This window comes from Pempheris klunzingeri, chromosome 7 (assembly GCF_042242105.1).
Source record: "Pempheris klunzingeri isolate RE-2024b chromosome 7, fPemKlu1.hap1, whole genome shotgun sequence".
Taxonomy (NCBI): Eukaryota; Metazoa; Chordata; class Actinopteri; order Acropomatiformes; family Pempheridae; genus Pempheris; species Pempheris klunzingeri.
Window position 1 is genome coordinate 2,131,654 of NC_092018.1, and position 16,582 is coordinate 2,148,235.

Below are 16,582 nucleotides of genomic sequence, written 5' to 3' on the forward strand. Positions count from 1 at the left end.
CAGCAGCAGGGGAAACCTCTCAAAGGGATAAACAGGGAGGAACAGGATGTGCCGGGTTTGGAGCGGGGGTTAATTTGGGGAAATCGGGATTCAGAATCTAACAAATAAAACAACTCAATAAGGCCGGTGAGGCAGAAGCCTGCTGCTCGGGAGAAGCCTTTATCCTTGACCTGCCTTGAACAGTGGCGGCGCTTGAAGATGCTGCACAGCGTGTCGCAGGCTGAACTTCACTGTGTGCTTGAAGTTGTTCTCTGATGTTGATGCTGAGGACCAGACACGGAAAGCCACAGACGAAAGCTTAAATGGGAATGCCACCGAATCTGAAGCCCCGACAGATGACGTGACCAGATTAAAGGATGATGTTGATCTAGACTCTAATAATTCACTGAACTTTGATTTACTGAAATAACTCATTAAAATGTATGTCAAAAGTCAAAATCCAAAAATATGGAAAATGTTTGTAAAAGTTGCAACAACATTAGTTTTTCTTGTCTAGTCTCATAGTGAGAGTGTCGATATACACGTCTGTTAACTATTAACTCTGATATTGCAACAAAATGTCTTCAATGTAAACTTGTTTTAAGAAGCAGATGTAATATCTTGATTGTAAGAAACAGAGAGTTCTTGTTCTGTAAACATCTTCCTGATAGACACAAGCCTACGCAGACAACGCTGACAACAATCAAACAATGGTTACGTGTGACACTGTGATGCTCTGCCCTTTAAAATCTGTTGGAAAACCCAGTTCTTGGCTCCTCTGACCAGAACCAGTCATGAGCCCGGCGCTGCCTGAACCCCAGCGTTGTATTGCATTGTATTTCACCTGTGAACCTGAATTAAAGGCACTTCTGAGACCGTCTGAACCCTCCGGCTGATCTGTGAATGATCTCGGGCTGTCCATTAAAAGAATGTGGGTCTGTACACATTTGTGAGGCTTCTTTAAAGATTTACGTCTTCAGCAGGAGCCAGTGGGTTTGAAGCTCGGAGCCACAAACAGGAAGTTAAACTGTGCTGAGAGAAGACAAACACACTGTTGGTTATGTGCTGCATATGTTTTACTTCGTCATAACATCGAGCCTTGAACCTTCGATGTTCTCGCTCACACATCCGTCACAGTTCGGAGCGCAAAACTTGACTGTTGTTGTAAAAGTGACGTGCTTTCTGAAAAAGCATGTCGGCGTGCACACTGGACGTCTTGGTACTGTTGGGTTAGGGCTAGTAGGACATACCAAATCTTTTTTCTGGCTTAGCAAACGGTGTGTTAGTATGAGGACTGGAACACACCCTCTGTCTTTTCATGGGGCTTTTGGCAATCAGAAAAAAAATAAATATAGATAACTTGTTCTTTTAAAGAAGATAAAATACTACTACTCACCCAGATGCCCTTTGATAATATAAACTTCCTAAAACAAGTCGAGAAAGTAGAAAAATGAAAACATGACTCAGTGAGAGTCTTGTTCAAACTGCTAGCGTCTGCAGTGAGGCCTAAACAGGTCAATTACTTTCACATTTTGAATTCAAAGCCCACCACTTTACGAGTTTAAAAAAAGAAAAAGGTTTAAAACTACTTGTTAAGTCGGGAGAACTGCACTGTTCATCCAGATCGGTCTGCGGTTAGCGCTCCCTCCCTCCCTCCCTCCCTCCCTCCCTCCTCGGCTGTCAGGTGACCCTACCTGTCCAGAATGTGTAATCAGGCTGGGAGAAGAAAGTGCTGACACGCACTCTCCATCTCTTAGGAATGAGGTGAAATCAGGTCCCCGGCTGTCAGACGTCCTCCCCCCTGCCTTTGTTTTAGTCCCAGACTGTCACCCCTCCCTCACATGATGCTTCCTCTTAACTTCGCTCTCTGCTCTGCCTCTTTTGCCCTTCACTACTCTCTTCTGCCTTCTGTATTTTGTCGTTTTCCTGCTCTCGGCTTCCCTTCTGCAGCCTTGAAGTGTGTGTCTCATCCCTCCGGGGGGGACGCCGGGCCGGTTTAGGTTTTTCCTCTGGTCACATGGGTCGTTCGGAGCCCGGTGGGAGAAACAGCGGCGGGAACACCAGTCAGCTGCGACCCGGTCGTCACAGAGGGCTTATCGCCACAGCTTGAGCATTAATCCACCAAAGGGGCCTTGGATGAGGCACTTTCCACTAATATACATATTCTGTCCAACAGCAGTCAGATCCTATTAGTGCTTCTAATGTCATACTTCACCGCCGAGCCCCAGTGGGCAGAGTGTCGATGGATATGAATACCCGGCTGAGGACGTTCCCCCTCTGCACGGAGGAAGACTCTCTTTCAAAGAGCTCACTTCACTGTGCTCTGCCTTTAATTTGAGTTTGAGCTGATCTTTTTCTTGTCAGTCAGTGTCGTCAAACTCAAGTTGTCTCAGCCAGCAGCAGCAAATCAGACACGCTGCTGAGATTGTTTTGCTGACAAGTGTTCTGCAAAACTATTTTTCCCCCTGACAGACCTCCTTGGTGCACCACAATCACACTGAGGCTGTGCTTTAAGGGCTGCAAATTACACATAATGGCTTATTAAAGAATGGGCGGCCATGATGAAAAGTTCAAATATGATTTCAAAAGCCGGTTATGTAACATCATTCATCACCTGCTTTCCTGAATTTTCTTTGGGGGGGTCACTGTCTAAAGTGTTTTTATCACGTTGCCATTTGGTTCTAAAGAAATCTGTTTATTTTAGGGCAGCTTTTATTTTGTACGAACATTTAACAGCCGCTCTGCATCAGTGCTCCGGGTGTCCTGATGCTGTTAACGACGAGGCTTCACACTACGTTAATAGTTAACTTCCACTAATGACAGTAAACCAACTATGTGGATAACTGACTGCACACACAGCTGAAAACAGTCACGGTTTAAGGGTCGGTTGTTCCGGGCGGCTACACTTGGGAGGAGCTGGACATCATGGGAAGTATCTGGGGGGGTATTTTAGCCTTAATTGACAGTAGCCTGTAAAGAACTGAAGGAAAGAGAGAAAGAAAGATGGGGGGTGACATGCAACATGTCCTGGGGAAGCCTCAAGCCAGCGATGTTGTGATTTCATGGTCTTAGACTTAAACTTTCAGGCCACCAGAACGCTTCTCCCTCATTACGTTTACGATCAGGAGACCTGTTTATGTAGCGTCCGTCCAAAACAGAGATGCATATAAAGATGGCCGACGCAGCAGAGCTCCCTCCCACCGTGCAAAGACGATCATGACCGATCCTGCAGCCAGCCACCAGGGGGCGATGGAGAGCATAAGAGCTCGTGAACTGGGCCAAATTTCCATGTTTAAATACCATGTGACAGTTGTTTTATGTGCGGCAGCCGTTTCAGAAAATGGAAATGATGTGCGATTATTTGCTCCACAGAAAAACCTGTCACACCTACACACATACAATCAGCACAAGCACGACAACCCTGAGACTCAAAGAGACAAAAGAAGTGGAGAACAAGACATTTCCTTATGTACTTCCACCACATTGTAATCACTACACACGTGTGCACTGATGCATGATTGGAAACTTGGTCTCAACAGTTGCAAATTCAAAACCAGTCATCAGCAGAGCAAAATGACTCAGGAAATTTAAATGAACGGAGGAATAAAAGTGGCAGGATTTGGATGAGACACAAAGAAATGAACACATGTAGCAGTTACTGTACGTCTTATTACCCTAAATGACAGATTTGGCATCAGCAAATTAGCTTGTGCTGTAATGAGCGAGCTCTGGGGAGCCGCTGGGATCGAGAGGCAACGCATTAAGCTGCGAACAGTCTGTTCAGGTAACCGCTGTGTTAGGTGGCTGCTCTGCCTGTTAGTAAACCTTGGCGGTACTGCCCAGACCTCCGCTCTGACGGTGCTGTTCTGGAGGTGCCCTACATTTTGATTCCTGCAGAAAGGGCGACTTGCAATGCCAGGAATTCAGGCCTGGAGGGTCAGGCGATATATTTGGACATGGTGCTGCATGTTGCCGAGCCCCGCTCTCATCACTGCGGGCTATGTGCTGTATTTCAGCAGCGTGTCAGACCTGGTGGCACACTTGCACCGCTGCGATGAGTCTGCGAGTTATTCAAATCTTGTCAGGACGCACAGACAGACAGCATGTTACCCACAATCCCCCTCCCCCCGTGCAGCAGGAGGAGGATACAGCAACATTTGCTCAAGTACTTCAGTACATCTTTGAGCTTTCTACTTTGCATTTATCAGACAGCTCTTTCTAATTACTCTCCAGATTAAGATTTTACAAAAACACGAGACATCATCAAGTACTGCCAACGTTTCTGTTCTAAAAACACCCCATTATAATTTGACATTTTAAAACTTATCTAGAGTTTTACAGACCTGACACTCAGAGCTGGGCCATAAAGGAACGACTGCAGCAGTACATTTCCTGTATTTTCTGCTCATTAGGATTTGAGTTCCCAACAAGCAGGACAGTGAATTGGAAAAGTTAGACCCCCCCTTAGGTAAAAATGGCACCATTCCAGTTCTCTATGTAAAGAACTCACTGGCAGCCATGTTTAGCACATAATGTCAGTGTCCAAGCTGACGAGCTTGGGGTGTTTAGGGTGACCCGGGGGTGACGTCACTTAAGACCTCTGTTTCCACCTCCGAGCGCAGCCCTGTGGTCTGATTCATCGGGGGGGCAGAGCTGGAGCTGGGACACAGCTGGCTGGTGAATGATTTAGTGCGGATGAGGAACATCAGCCAAACGCCGTCTTCTCCGGCCTCAGTAGAAACTGAACCGCTGAGACGGTCTGCTCAACCCCAACCGTTTCAGCTGGGAGCCAGACCCTCCCCTGTGGGACCCTGTGAGCAGGACACCGTCTGCATCTCACAGCTTTTCATCGTCTCACACACTGCTTCATTCGCATTCACCATCGCTTTGATCAATGTGGTATTGGCATTGTTTTAATAAATTCCAAAAACTGACAAGCATGACCCACAAAATCTTAATCTTGGCAGAGGAGAAATCTCCACCGACGCCAAAAGAGCGAGTCCCCGTTGAGTCCCACACTGACAGAAATCAAGAGGATTGGCAGCTTTTAAAAGGAATACAAAGAAAATAGCTTGTAGTTGTGCTCAGGGCGGTGCCTCCATCATACAGAACGCAGAGCATGAATATTAATGTGCCAGATTGGCCGTGATTTGAAGCTCTGTTTTCGGGGGTCGCTGCAGCGGATTAAGTTCTTGAACATCTAACGACCTGTTGGACGCTCAGTTCGATTGTGGTGTTTGGATCCGCTTGCTTTAGCACCATTCAAGTCCAATGTTTAGGTAACTGCAGCCTTGGCCGTGACTGCGCTGAGGCATTACTAAACTTCATTTTGCTGCAAAACAGACAGGCAGCGTATTGTCGGCGTCTTCCCGGCCAACTGTGAGTCCGCATTTCCTTTTCTAGTCAATCGCTGCATTTAGATTTACCACTACACACAGCCAAGACGGCACAGATCGCATTCATAAATTGGCAAACACCAATAGTAAAGATAATCAAGCCCATGGACAGATTACAGGAACGCGTGTTGGCTCATCACAGCTGAACGGAGCTCTACAGAAGGGGATGTTCTAAGGCCGCTTTTAAAAGTATGTCGCAACACACAGCTGCAGCTTGCAAGAGATATATATTATATTACATTATGACAGTCTAGCAGACTGCTGCAGCGCCTGTAGGGGGGGCTGGCAGTGCTGGCAGTGCTGGTGTTAAGGATCCAGGTTACTCAGAGAAACCCGCTTCCACAGGTAATCGGTGGACGTGTTTACATGCAGCGTACTGACCTGGTTACTGTAAATCCACGTAAACATGCAGCAGGTCAGTAATCAGCTTTCTCCCCCCCCCCCCGACGCCCAACAACCTTTACCCAGAGTTCCTCAAGTGTGGAGATGCATGAAAAGTATAATTTGGTTATTTTTGGGTCTGGAAACATGTTAAAAGTTACTGGAAGAAGAAGAGAAGTATGAGAAAATAGTGCTTTACTGCCCTAATATGCGTATGACCTGTGGGTATAAAGGCCTGTCATCTCGTGCCTTTATGTCTTTTTTAATTTAGCTGTGAATAATGATCAGAATAATCTTTGTTCCTTGAGTTATTATTGGTATAAATCAAGCAGGACGCCACATCTAATGAAATAAAAGGAAATTAAAGTCTGGGAAAAAGAAGAAAGAGGAAACGGAGACCTGAAACCACACGGGGAGGCCTGAGGGCTTCTGAGGAGACCTGCACTTTAATCCGGGTGTTTTATTTTCCATTTGTTCCCATCTGCCCACCACTCCAGGTGTTGGAGGGGGGGGGTTCTTCACTTTGAACTCCAGAAGGGCCTTTTTCCCCCGACTGTGTTCAAACATGCCAGGACGTCCCACCCGTCTCCCTGCCCTCTCCTTTTTCCCACAATCCCCCTCCTTTCCCTTCTCCTCCTCCTCAAACACTGACTGAAACATTTCTGTCTTTATGTCCTCGCTCCAACAATTATCCCCCTTCAAAGCGGTGGGAACAGGCAGGATGTGTTCTCGTGCGTTTACAGCACTGGAGGTAGTTGCAGACATGTTACTGCTCACTCTTTTAAAGCTTTACTGTAATTATGCCGATACCACTGCCTGGGAACCACAACTCTACCGCCGAGAACCATGTTTAAGGCTTTTTAAGAGAGATTACCAGTTGTTGCAGGGCACAAGTAGTGTTTTTCTAAAGTGCACGGCAGCAGGATTCATTCCTTTTTAACTTAAGTTCAACCAATGAAAGGATGCAGAGATATTTTACAGCTGAATCACCTCAAAGTACAACCTGTGCTGGTGCTGAACGTCTTTTACCCTCCTTAAGGTGCAAAATCTTGCTGGAAACAGCATTCAGACCGTCACTGAATACAAAAACCTGCCAAACACATTTTTTTGGGTTTAACAAGACTTTAACAGATTTTTCATGTAGCTGCGCTCACATAATAGATGACATTAACAGTTTTCTGTGATTCTGCCCATGTTTTCAGTAAATGGACTCTCTAAAAACTATACTGGCATTTGGTGACTGTTATTTCTGCCTCCAACTCAAACTTTTATCTTTTTAAAGTACAAATGCTCGGCAGTACGATGGTGGGCAAGCATCAGCAGCCTGTGCAGAAGAGCAGGGCCATCAGTGCCTCAAGCCAAACACGACAGCTTTAAACATTAAAATAAGTCAGGAGCCAGAATATGAGGACCCTGCAGCAGGGTTTAAAAAACATAAAACAAAAGCACATCTCAGAGCAAAACCCTGAATGTTCAATGCCAATACCCAGCAGACCCACTCCGTGAATAAAGTTCATCACAGACCGCTTTCTTAACTCTGAAAAGAGCCTAACCTTCAATCGGCAGAGCAGCGGGAGCCTTCTTTTAGCAGCCAGGCCTGCCGCCAAGCCGCATCATGCGCCTTCTCATGGCCATTATCATCCACAAAGTCAGTGTGAGGCATGCATTATAGATGAGACACATCTTCTCAGCTACATCTCAGTCAACAGAGGATGTGCAGCAATCTCTACTGATAATACACACGCCTTTTACCACCAATGTCTGCACACACACACACACACACACGCACACACACACTGAATGTGGAAATGTAAGTGTCAGTCATACTAACCTGGTAAAGCCCCCCCCTTCAATAATACATGAGCAAATACCCATTAGGCTCTACAAGCGGACGCAGGATGTGAAATTTTAACCAGCGATACTAAAGATAAAATAGAATATGAAAAAGTGGACCTACCGCATACAGCGATCCCTCGTAGATACAAGCTCCTAGGATGACAGATGAAGAAACACAGAGTTAGCATTAGAGTCCAGGGACGATCACGACGTTGACACCGATGGTTGTTGTCAGGGATTATGTCAAATCTGTCATTATAATTCCTGCAGGTCAAACAGCAGCTCAGCCTCGTGAAAGCTGAGGAATCAATTGCCTTCAAACTCCAGGATGTGAGTTCCTGTAAGCCTGTCAAACTCTGAAAGTGGTCAATACGTCTCTACAACACACACAGAGAGAGAGAGAGAGAGACGTTGGGTGAATACACCAACAGACTCTGGATCCAGGAACAAACACTCCAAATCTCCCTGACTTGAAGCCGGGCCATGAAATCAAGAATTGATTTCTTCAGTCTGGAAGCGCTTCGTGTTTTTTTACAATAATCATCTAAATGTTTAAAGTCAGGTTTGTTTGCAGCATCTGAGCTGAAAGGCCTCCAATGAGCCGATTCACCTCAACTGATGCAGCATTTCCAAAACGTTCCGCTTGAATGCACTTTTAATGACTGAAGTATTTGGGATCCCATTTACCAACAGTTTTCTTATTAATGCATGTGTTCAGTGGGCTCCCTTGAAGCTGGACTTAGCGTTCAGCTAAGTCCAGCCTAGACTGGTGAAAGCCGAGCTCAGTCTGACGATGTGGAGCTGAGCTTCACATCAGGGATGTAAATAAGTGTAAATAAAGTGTAGCAGATCAATCAAAATAAATCTGCTGCACCATCTGACTAGAAATGACTCCGTCCACCTCTACATTAACCCACTCCTGGACTTCTAAACATGCTCCTCTGAAGTCGGCCCTTGTTCAAGCACTCACCAGAAGCCTTTCCTTCCTGTAACAAGTCTAATTGTCTCCTGTGAAAAGGGTCCGATCCCTGTTTAGCTGCACCAACACAGCCTGAGTCAACACCTCCTTCCACCAGCTGAAGCTGCCGAGCAGCACCGGCCTCAAACAAAGAGCACAAAAACCGGGACATCAGCATGCTGATCGTTACTCACTTTGCACTGATGAGCAGCATTTTAATCCAACTTTACCATGAAATGACAGAGGCATATCCAGGCTGGTGTGTGTTCAGAGCAGCCAGCCCACACAAGGCTGCGAGCTGCATGCTAATCAACACTGCTCACCTCACCAGCATTCTGGAAATCTTCAGGGCAAATGTTCCCACAAAAGCACCGGTGCTGTGATCCTACAGTCCCAACATTAGGTGGTTTAATCTCACAATAACAACACATAAACCCTATGATTTACCAAACACTGACTTAAATGACCTTTCACCTGTGCTACCTGAACACCTGACCTGACTGCTCCAATCAGAATCCAGTATAGGACCTGTTTTTTTCTCCTAAAATGGAGCATTTACCCACATTGGCTGCAATAAGAGCAGTGACCACCGGGGCTCCTGCAGATGTAAAAGCTAGAAAACAAGCAACCTTCAGACTGAAATGGCAAGCTAAAGGTTGGCTGATGATAATCTCTGCTCAATTTGAGGGCTAAATGTTAAGAAAACACAGACAGACAGACGGAGGGACACACACACACCCAAAGGTCTGAACTTCACCAAGCAGAAAGCTGAGATGCACCATAAGGGTCCAGCTCCACGTAACAAGAGTGCAGGTAAAGTTGTGTTGTGTGTGTTTGTGCTGCAGCTTCGTGCTGTCGTCTCTTTTATCTGCAGAATATAATCTGACCCTTTAATCAGTTCCAGGCACACACACACACACACACACAGGGAAACACGGCTCCAAAAGCCAATTATCATTTCAGATTTTAAACAATTCCTAAAACTGTTTGGCATAAATTAACGCGTCAAATGTTAAATCATTCCATCAAAGAGCAAGTGTGAACTCGGGGTAAGACAGTCTGAAGATTAAAGGATTATATTCAGATTTTGTTCATGCAAGTATGTGAGTGGTGATTTACACTGAGCATTATGTATCATAGACGGTTCTGTGTAGTTAAAGAGAACAGATGTTAATCTTAATTAAACACATTTTGAACAGTTGCTATGGAGGCAGTGTGGCAGCTTCAGGTTTCTCACTGGAGAAACTCTGCTCTTATTCCACGAGCTCCTTTGTGTTTCCCCTGTGAGTTAGTTTGGGGGAAGGAGGACGTCCAGAAAAGTCTTAAAAAACATAAACATTTTGAATGGAGATTTGGTTTATGGTGGGAGATCATGATGGCTTACAGACACCCGAGATAAGAAGTGTTGCCCATTTACGCAAGATGGTTCTTCTAATTTACAGAATCTCGGCTATCGAACTCTGTTTGCTCGTAATCAAGCCTTAAACGTCTCATCAGCTCGGCATAATCACGGTCTGAATGAGCTCCTCTCAGCCTTGAAAGAGGAAGGCATCAAAGAGCATCACCAAGATTAGAAAATAAGTAGATTGTAACACATTTCACCACATTTCTTCCCTCAATAAACTAGATAATCAGTTGTGATACTAATGTCTCAAGATGAACACGTGAAATCACCAGCAGTCACAGCAAAGGCAAACCTTCACGTGATGGAGCCTTTTAATGAGGTTTGTTGGATCATTAAGTGGAGATTTACCCGTTTATGACGCTAGGAACGTCGTACCTGGGTCAGATTTAACCTGTTAAAACAGTTTTTATGGTTGTTAACGTCACAGTTTCATGCCTCTTCCAGACACGTGGGAAGAAAACATCCAAAATCCACATTTAGGCGTTAATTCTGCGACACATCTGCCTCTTTATTTCTCTCTATATTCTGAAGGGTTTCCATCGGATTTGTTCATATGTGATTCCTAATCTGATTTATATGACATTTTATTCCTGGAAACATGGTGAAAGTTGTTTATGGCTGTTGACAGTAGTTTATGCTTTATGGAGTAATAAAGAAGATTGTCCCTGTAAAAACCCTTTGGCTGTAATATGTGGACGAAATGAGACGGGGATGTTGAACCTAAACATGAAATTTCAGGAATCTTATTGTAGACTTATTGTCGGCACCCAGCTGGGAGGGTTCATGGTGAAATCTGCTGGTTAAATGTTCAATGTTAAATTCAAACAGTTGTATTTATCCTAAACATCTAAAAGACTTTACTGAGCTGAAGTTCAGCTGGAAGCTTAGACGTCTTTGGACCTGATCATTTAAAGAGGACCCAGGCTGGAATAAGTTCAGTTACTTGTTTAGAAAACTAAAACAGTGATGCAGTATTCAGGCACTTCCTAGGTGAACTTGATCACAGAGTATTTCTGCAGACGCTGTCAAGGAATCTGAAGCATCTGAAAACACGTGAGATAAACTCATGTTGGCTCCAAGCAGTCTCTCCCTTCATCTCAGCATCCATCCATCCATCCACTCCACCGCCGCAGCCCTCAATGTCAATAACATTTCAACTTTTATAAGTATCCTGCTCCGTTTGCCGACGCCAACGTTCTCTCTCTGCAGCGGAAAGGAGGCGAAGGGGGTGCGTTGCTTTATAAAAGTTTGATTCTTATTGAAGCAAGTGCTGCCAAGCAGATTGGATGCATGCCGAGATGAAGAGAGGGCACTAATGATTTGGTTAGAAAGTCTGGAGAGGGGTTCTGCTGCTGTTCTGAGGGCGGGGGGACGCTCACCTGCCAGACTCTCTCCCGCAGGTACCAGGCCGAGTCTGACGGGAGGAGCGAGGTGAAGCCCTGAGTGGGTCGGCTGGGTAACAGCTGCGCCGCCCTGCTTTAGATTCTGCTGCTGACAGTCTTCTGCATTATCACTCCTCTGATGGGGATACTGTAGCTGCAGCTTGGGCCGACCTCGTAGATTTGATGCAGGGTTATGAATATTTAAATGGCACAGAGGCCAGGAGCAGGATCAGATGCAACAACGTGTTGTTTAAGCAAGAGAAGATGGAAAACAGGCCAAGTCAGACAACAAGTCTGCTTCACGTGTTGCTTTTCCCTTCAGACTCCTGTGTGGTTCAGCTGCATTCACCCCAGAGACTATTCTGTATGATGAATCCAGTCTGATCTCAGTATTTTACTGAACTTATTCCAGCCTGCTTCTTCTTTGTTTTAGACAGTTTGTCCTCTGCTCACTAAGGAGAGATTCTGTGATTCTGCAGATAAAGAAACGTGCAGAATTCATGTTATATTTGGGCTAATTCAGGTTCTTCCTCCATCTAGAATACATGAAACATATTAGATTTCGACGTCAAGCGTGTCTGAACTCCACCTTTAAGTCCAGTCACTGAAATGTTGTCTCTGTGCAGATGTGACTTCACTTTTCAAGCACATTTGGTGCAAACTGTTTAAAAGGTTTTCATCTGAATCTCACTCAATCGCTGCTTTCTGGGATGCCGATACGATCAGAGGACTAAAAGGGTTCAGCTTTCTCAGCATCATGAACAGAGAAGCCTCCCTCCTGCAGGTGGAGGATGTTCGCTGGGAGATCTGATCAAAAGAAGGTTTGTGTGATGTGAGAGAGCTCACTTTCAGCCCTCTACTTCTCTGGGAAACTCTAAAGTCTAAATCCTGAAGCCACGACTCTAAATCTCTGCTCTCATTCCTGGGAAACAATAACCTGCTCAAGGGGTCCCAACGCGGGGTCCTGGCCCCCTCCAGGGGTCCTTGACGGAGTTCCAGGACTTCCTCGGCAACTTGGGGAATAAATTACATTCAGTGTTGCCTGGATCGGTGGAAAGACTCCCAAACAATGAAGGCAGACAACTTTCACTCCCCTGCAAGAGATGGGTGAAGGAAAAAGTGGCCTGTGTGGAATTAGATGTGATCAGATGTGTGTGGGGGGGTGGAGAGGGGGTGGCTCTGATGTGAGTGTGCACCGTGGTGCCTGATAACCCCTGACCTACATAACAGCCACAACAACTGGTTTGCAGAAAAGACAGCAAAAATACCAACCCTGGATCCCACGGGGGGCGATGAGGATCCCAGCCAGAGCGCCAACAAACATCCACCATCCAGCCATGGTCGCAGCCAAAAGGGGCATTAAATCCAAATCCGGGCAGGGGGGGGGGGGGACGCGCGGTTTGTCTGCTTCTCTAGTTCAAATGAAGGCAGTTATGAAGGCATTATTGATGCTCCGATGTGCAAGAAATGAGCCAGGAAAGATCCAAAGGAGCGGAGCGGAGCGGAGCGGAGCGGGGAGAAGGAGCGCACCGGGTCCGACTCCTGAGCGCAGCGCTCGGGGCTGGAATGCGGCGCAGCAGCGAAACCAGGAGAAGTGTCCACCTCCTCGTCCTCCGCCGGCTCACTGCTCACAAAACTCTGCTTCAGAGCAAAATCACCGGATGCAAGGTGATCTTCTGTGGTGTCCCCCCCTCTAACAGCCGGGGCGCGTGGCGGAGAGAGGCGGGCGGACTTCGGCGCTCCTGCAGCGAAGCTTGCGCGGTGTTTCCAAGTCACTTCTTGCGGTGCGGCGGTCTTCTTGTTCTCCCCGGGCTCTCCCCCCCAACTCCCTCTCCCTCTCCTTCTTGTTCCTCTCTTTCTTGTTCGTCCTCCCCTCCTCTCTCCAGGAGGACGTCCCACCTCTCCTCTGCTGCCCCCCCTCCTCTCCTCCACCTCCTCCTCCACCACCCACCTCGCAGATATCATAATCTCCCTCATCACGGGGCCGCTGCTCCTTGGGGATTAAAACATGATGTATTTATTTTTCAGAGGATGATTTGGTGACTGAATGTAAGATCAGCGGAGGGATTCGTCATTTTAATCCCATTTACAGCTTTTTTTCCCCCCACAATGTCTTTGGAGTCTCACTTCATCACCCTTAAACCCACTTTGCTTCACCCCTGCTGTCTCTCTATATTCTGATGTTCCTCCAGTGTGTCTGTGCCACTCTCTGCTCACTTTAGGAGTTTTTATGGTGTTTCTAGTGACCTTAAACTAACTTTATATCGCTATCAGTCTCCTGTAAGGTGACTTTATCTCACCTTATGGCGTTTTATCCACTTTAATGAGCTGTATTATATTCTTATTCTGTTCCTACACACATTTTAAATGTCTGGTGACTTTAGGGTGATGACATTGCACTTTAGGTGTCATATATTATTAAAAGTTATTCAGATTATAAGGCTGTGATACCAATCTGGTAAGAGGTCTGCTGAGGTTGGAGAAAAACTACATTCTTAGTATTTTCTAGATGATTTTTTGTCTCTAATTTAACAGTAGACAGCTTCCTTTCTCCAGATCACTAACACTGTGATTGGTTTTATTCCAAAAATAAATAATCTGAATCATGTGGGAAAAGGAGATTTCTTACCAGGGAGTTAAGTTTTATAGAGACTTTAACATATTTTATCACCTTTTGTTTTATTAGAACATTGAATTTATTGTATGACAAACTTATTTTAATGAGTTTGAGAGAAAATGATATAATATTAAACTTATAATGACTTTATCATACATATATATGTTTTTATTTTAATTTCATTCAATTTTATGTTCCATGATCTTTTAATTGTCTGATATGCTCATTTTTTTTACTTTATTCTACTTTCTGTATTATTTTGCATCGTGTGAATCACTTAAAGTGCTTTAATATTGAGTTTAAAGCACCTTTAACTTTAATTTCTAGTAATTTTATCCCGTTTCACATCACTATCGCACCCCAGGTGGCACTTTATGGTCATTCTTATCTCCTGTGGTTACTGTTTGAACCATGTATGTTTTCATGAAATAAGATACTGCACACATTTCATTGTTGAGTGTGAGTGTTGTTGTTACTCGCAGGTGTTGTGGAGTCACTGCTACGGTCCTATAGGGACTTTGCAGAGCTTTTCCAACAAACTTCTAGCATATCACTTGCACATTGCATTAATAAATGATTCCAATATGGGATCTGGTGGACTTACTTTACATCCATAGTAGCTGCACGGTGTTTAATTCAGCTGACGTCTGTATAATATCCCTCTAAACTGTCTGTCTCTGTCTGTCTGTGAGTGTAATGTTTAATCAGAGGGAGTGCAGGACTGAGATTCCTCAGTGTCACATGGCAGTAACCTGATCTCCACTCGGCCCTTTTGTCCTCTGCCAAAAACAGGGATCAGAATCAGTTTTGCCTTTGAACAAGGTTTCTTTCTTCTGCTTTAATGCTGCTGCTGCTGTCTGCGGCCTGTAGCTATTTATAACAAGGACCCAGTGGAAGATTTAAGAAAGAACAAAAAAAAAACAAAACCAGGTTAAACTTTGACCTCCGGCCGGTGATCCTGTTAGAAAACCCTCCAAACATGACCAGAATAATTCATGTGTCCCCTGTGAGGAACACGTTAACTGACACTTCAACTAACAGTTGTTTGGATTATTGATTCAAACTTTGTGTTGATTCGGTCGATAAAAGCGTGTCAGTTCCTCAGAGACGTCTTTAAATGTCATCTTTTGTCTGACGAGCGGTCCAGAAGTATTAAATTCTCAGTCATATAAAGCAGAGGAACGTCCTCACGCTGCACAAGCTGAAATAAGCAAATGTTTTGCCGTCGATTTTGTTTTCCGTTTCTGTCCTTCGCTCTCAGAACAGAAACCATCCATTGATCCGGGAGGTATTTCTCTGATTATACTGTGACATGACATTTTAGTGCAATTATCCTTTGTGTTCACAGAGGTCAGAGGTCAAAGGTGTCAGGGACGTTTCAACAGAGCGACCTCAGACCCCCCCTGAGTCCTGGTGAACTCTTTTAATATATAAATGTTATCTATCTTCATGGTGCAGGTCTCTTGCTGTGGGGTCGAATGAAGTGATTCCTTATTTCTGTGAACAATCGAAGTCAGTTTTAGTTATATAGTTCAAAGTCAGATAAAGGAAACTGTCCCCCAGAGAACCCTTCAAATGAACCTCAGGATATAATATGGACAGAATAGAGTGAAATAACAGTGGTAGAACTGATTAGAGGCCTGCAAGAGTCAAAACAGCAACAAGCTGCTTTTATGAAGAAAGAAAGTCATTGAAGTCAGTTTCATCATTTTTACTGTTTCCACACTTTTCATGGCCTCTTTTCTCTCCTCTAAACGGCCACATCCTCTCACATTAGCCGCTGCAACAGCCTCATTTCCCCACAGGGACCAATAAAAGGCCCAACTTATCTCAATATCCCACTGAATACCAACCTGCTCGGTATCAGGGAGAGGACGGCTGCACAAACACACACAGTTTGAAAAGACATCTCGACCTGATGATGCGTGTCACCTTCCCAGAGAGGCCGTGTGCAGCTCGCAGCTCGTGCTGTCGTGGCCGTTTGTCACAAGAAAATCAAAATCAAACGTGGAATCAAAGGGCCACTGCTGCACCCTGGGTTTGTGATTTATGCTGGCAAACGAAGGGCTTTGTCCATTCAACATTTCATATGAATTCTCAAACAAGCAAGCAGACAAAAGCACAAAGACATCCTGGCTCCTGCTGCCTCTCTGGCGCTGGTAACCAAAAGAACACACGGCTTTAAATTCTAGTTATTTTGCAGATTTAGATTCAAAACACCACTCGCTGACGCCAGAGCCGGAACACAAGAAGGATGCTGAAGGCTTGAAACTCTTCTGTTCTTCTAAAAGCGGAGCGTTGAGATGAAAACGGCTGCAGCAGACGTGTGTGATATGAAAAACAAAAGCTAAAACCATATAAACCTGCTCTGGCAGGACCTCTAGACACAAGGAGAACCTTGGAAACGAGCAGAAGCAAGAACATAAACAAGAAAACAAATCACTTGCAAAGAAAAATACTGTCAAAACATAATCTAAAGCAAAGGCCAAACTAAATAGTAACTTCTAATACTACTAAAGATCAGTGCAGTTTCCAGGTACTTGTACTTTACTTGAGTATTTTCATTTTATCTTGCTTTTTACTTTATTTATACTTCTATCAGTTTATTAAATATAATAAAACATTATC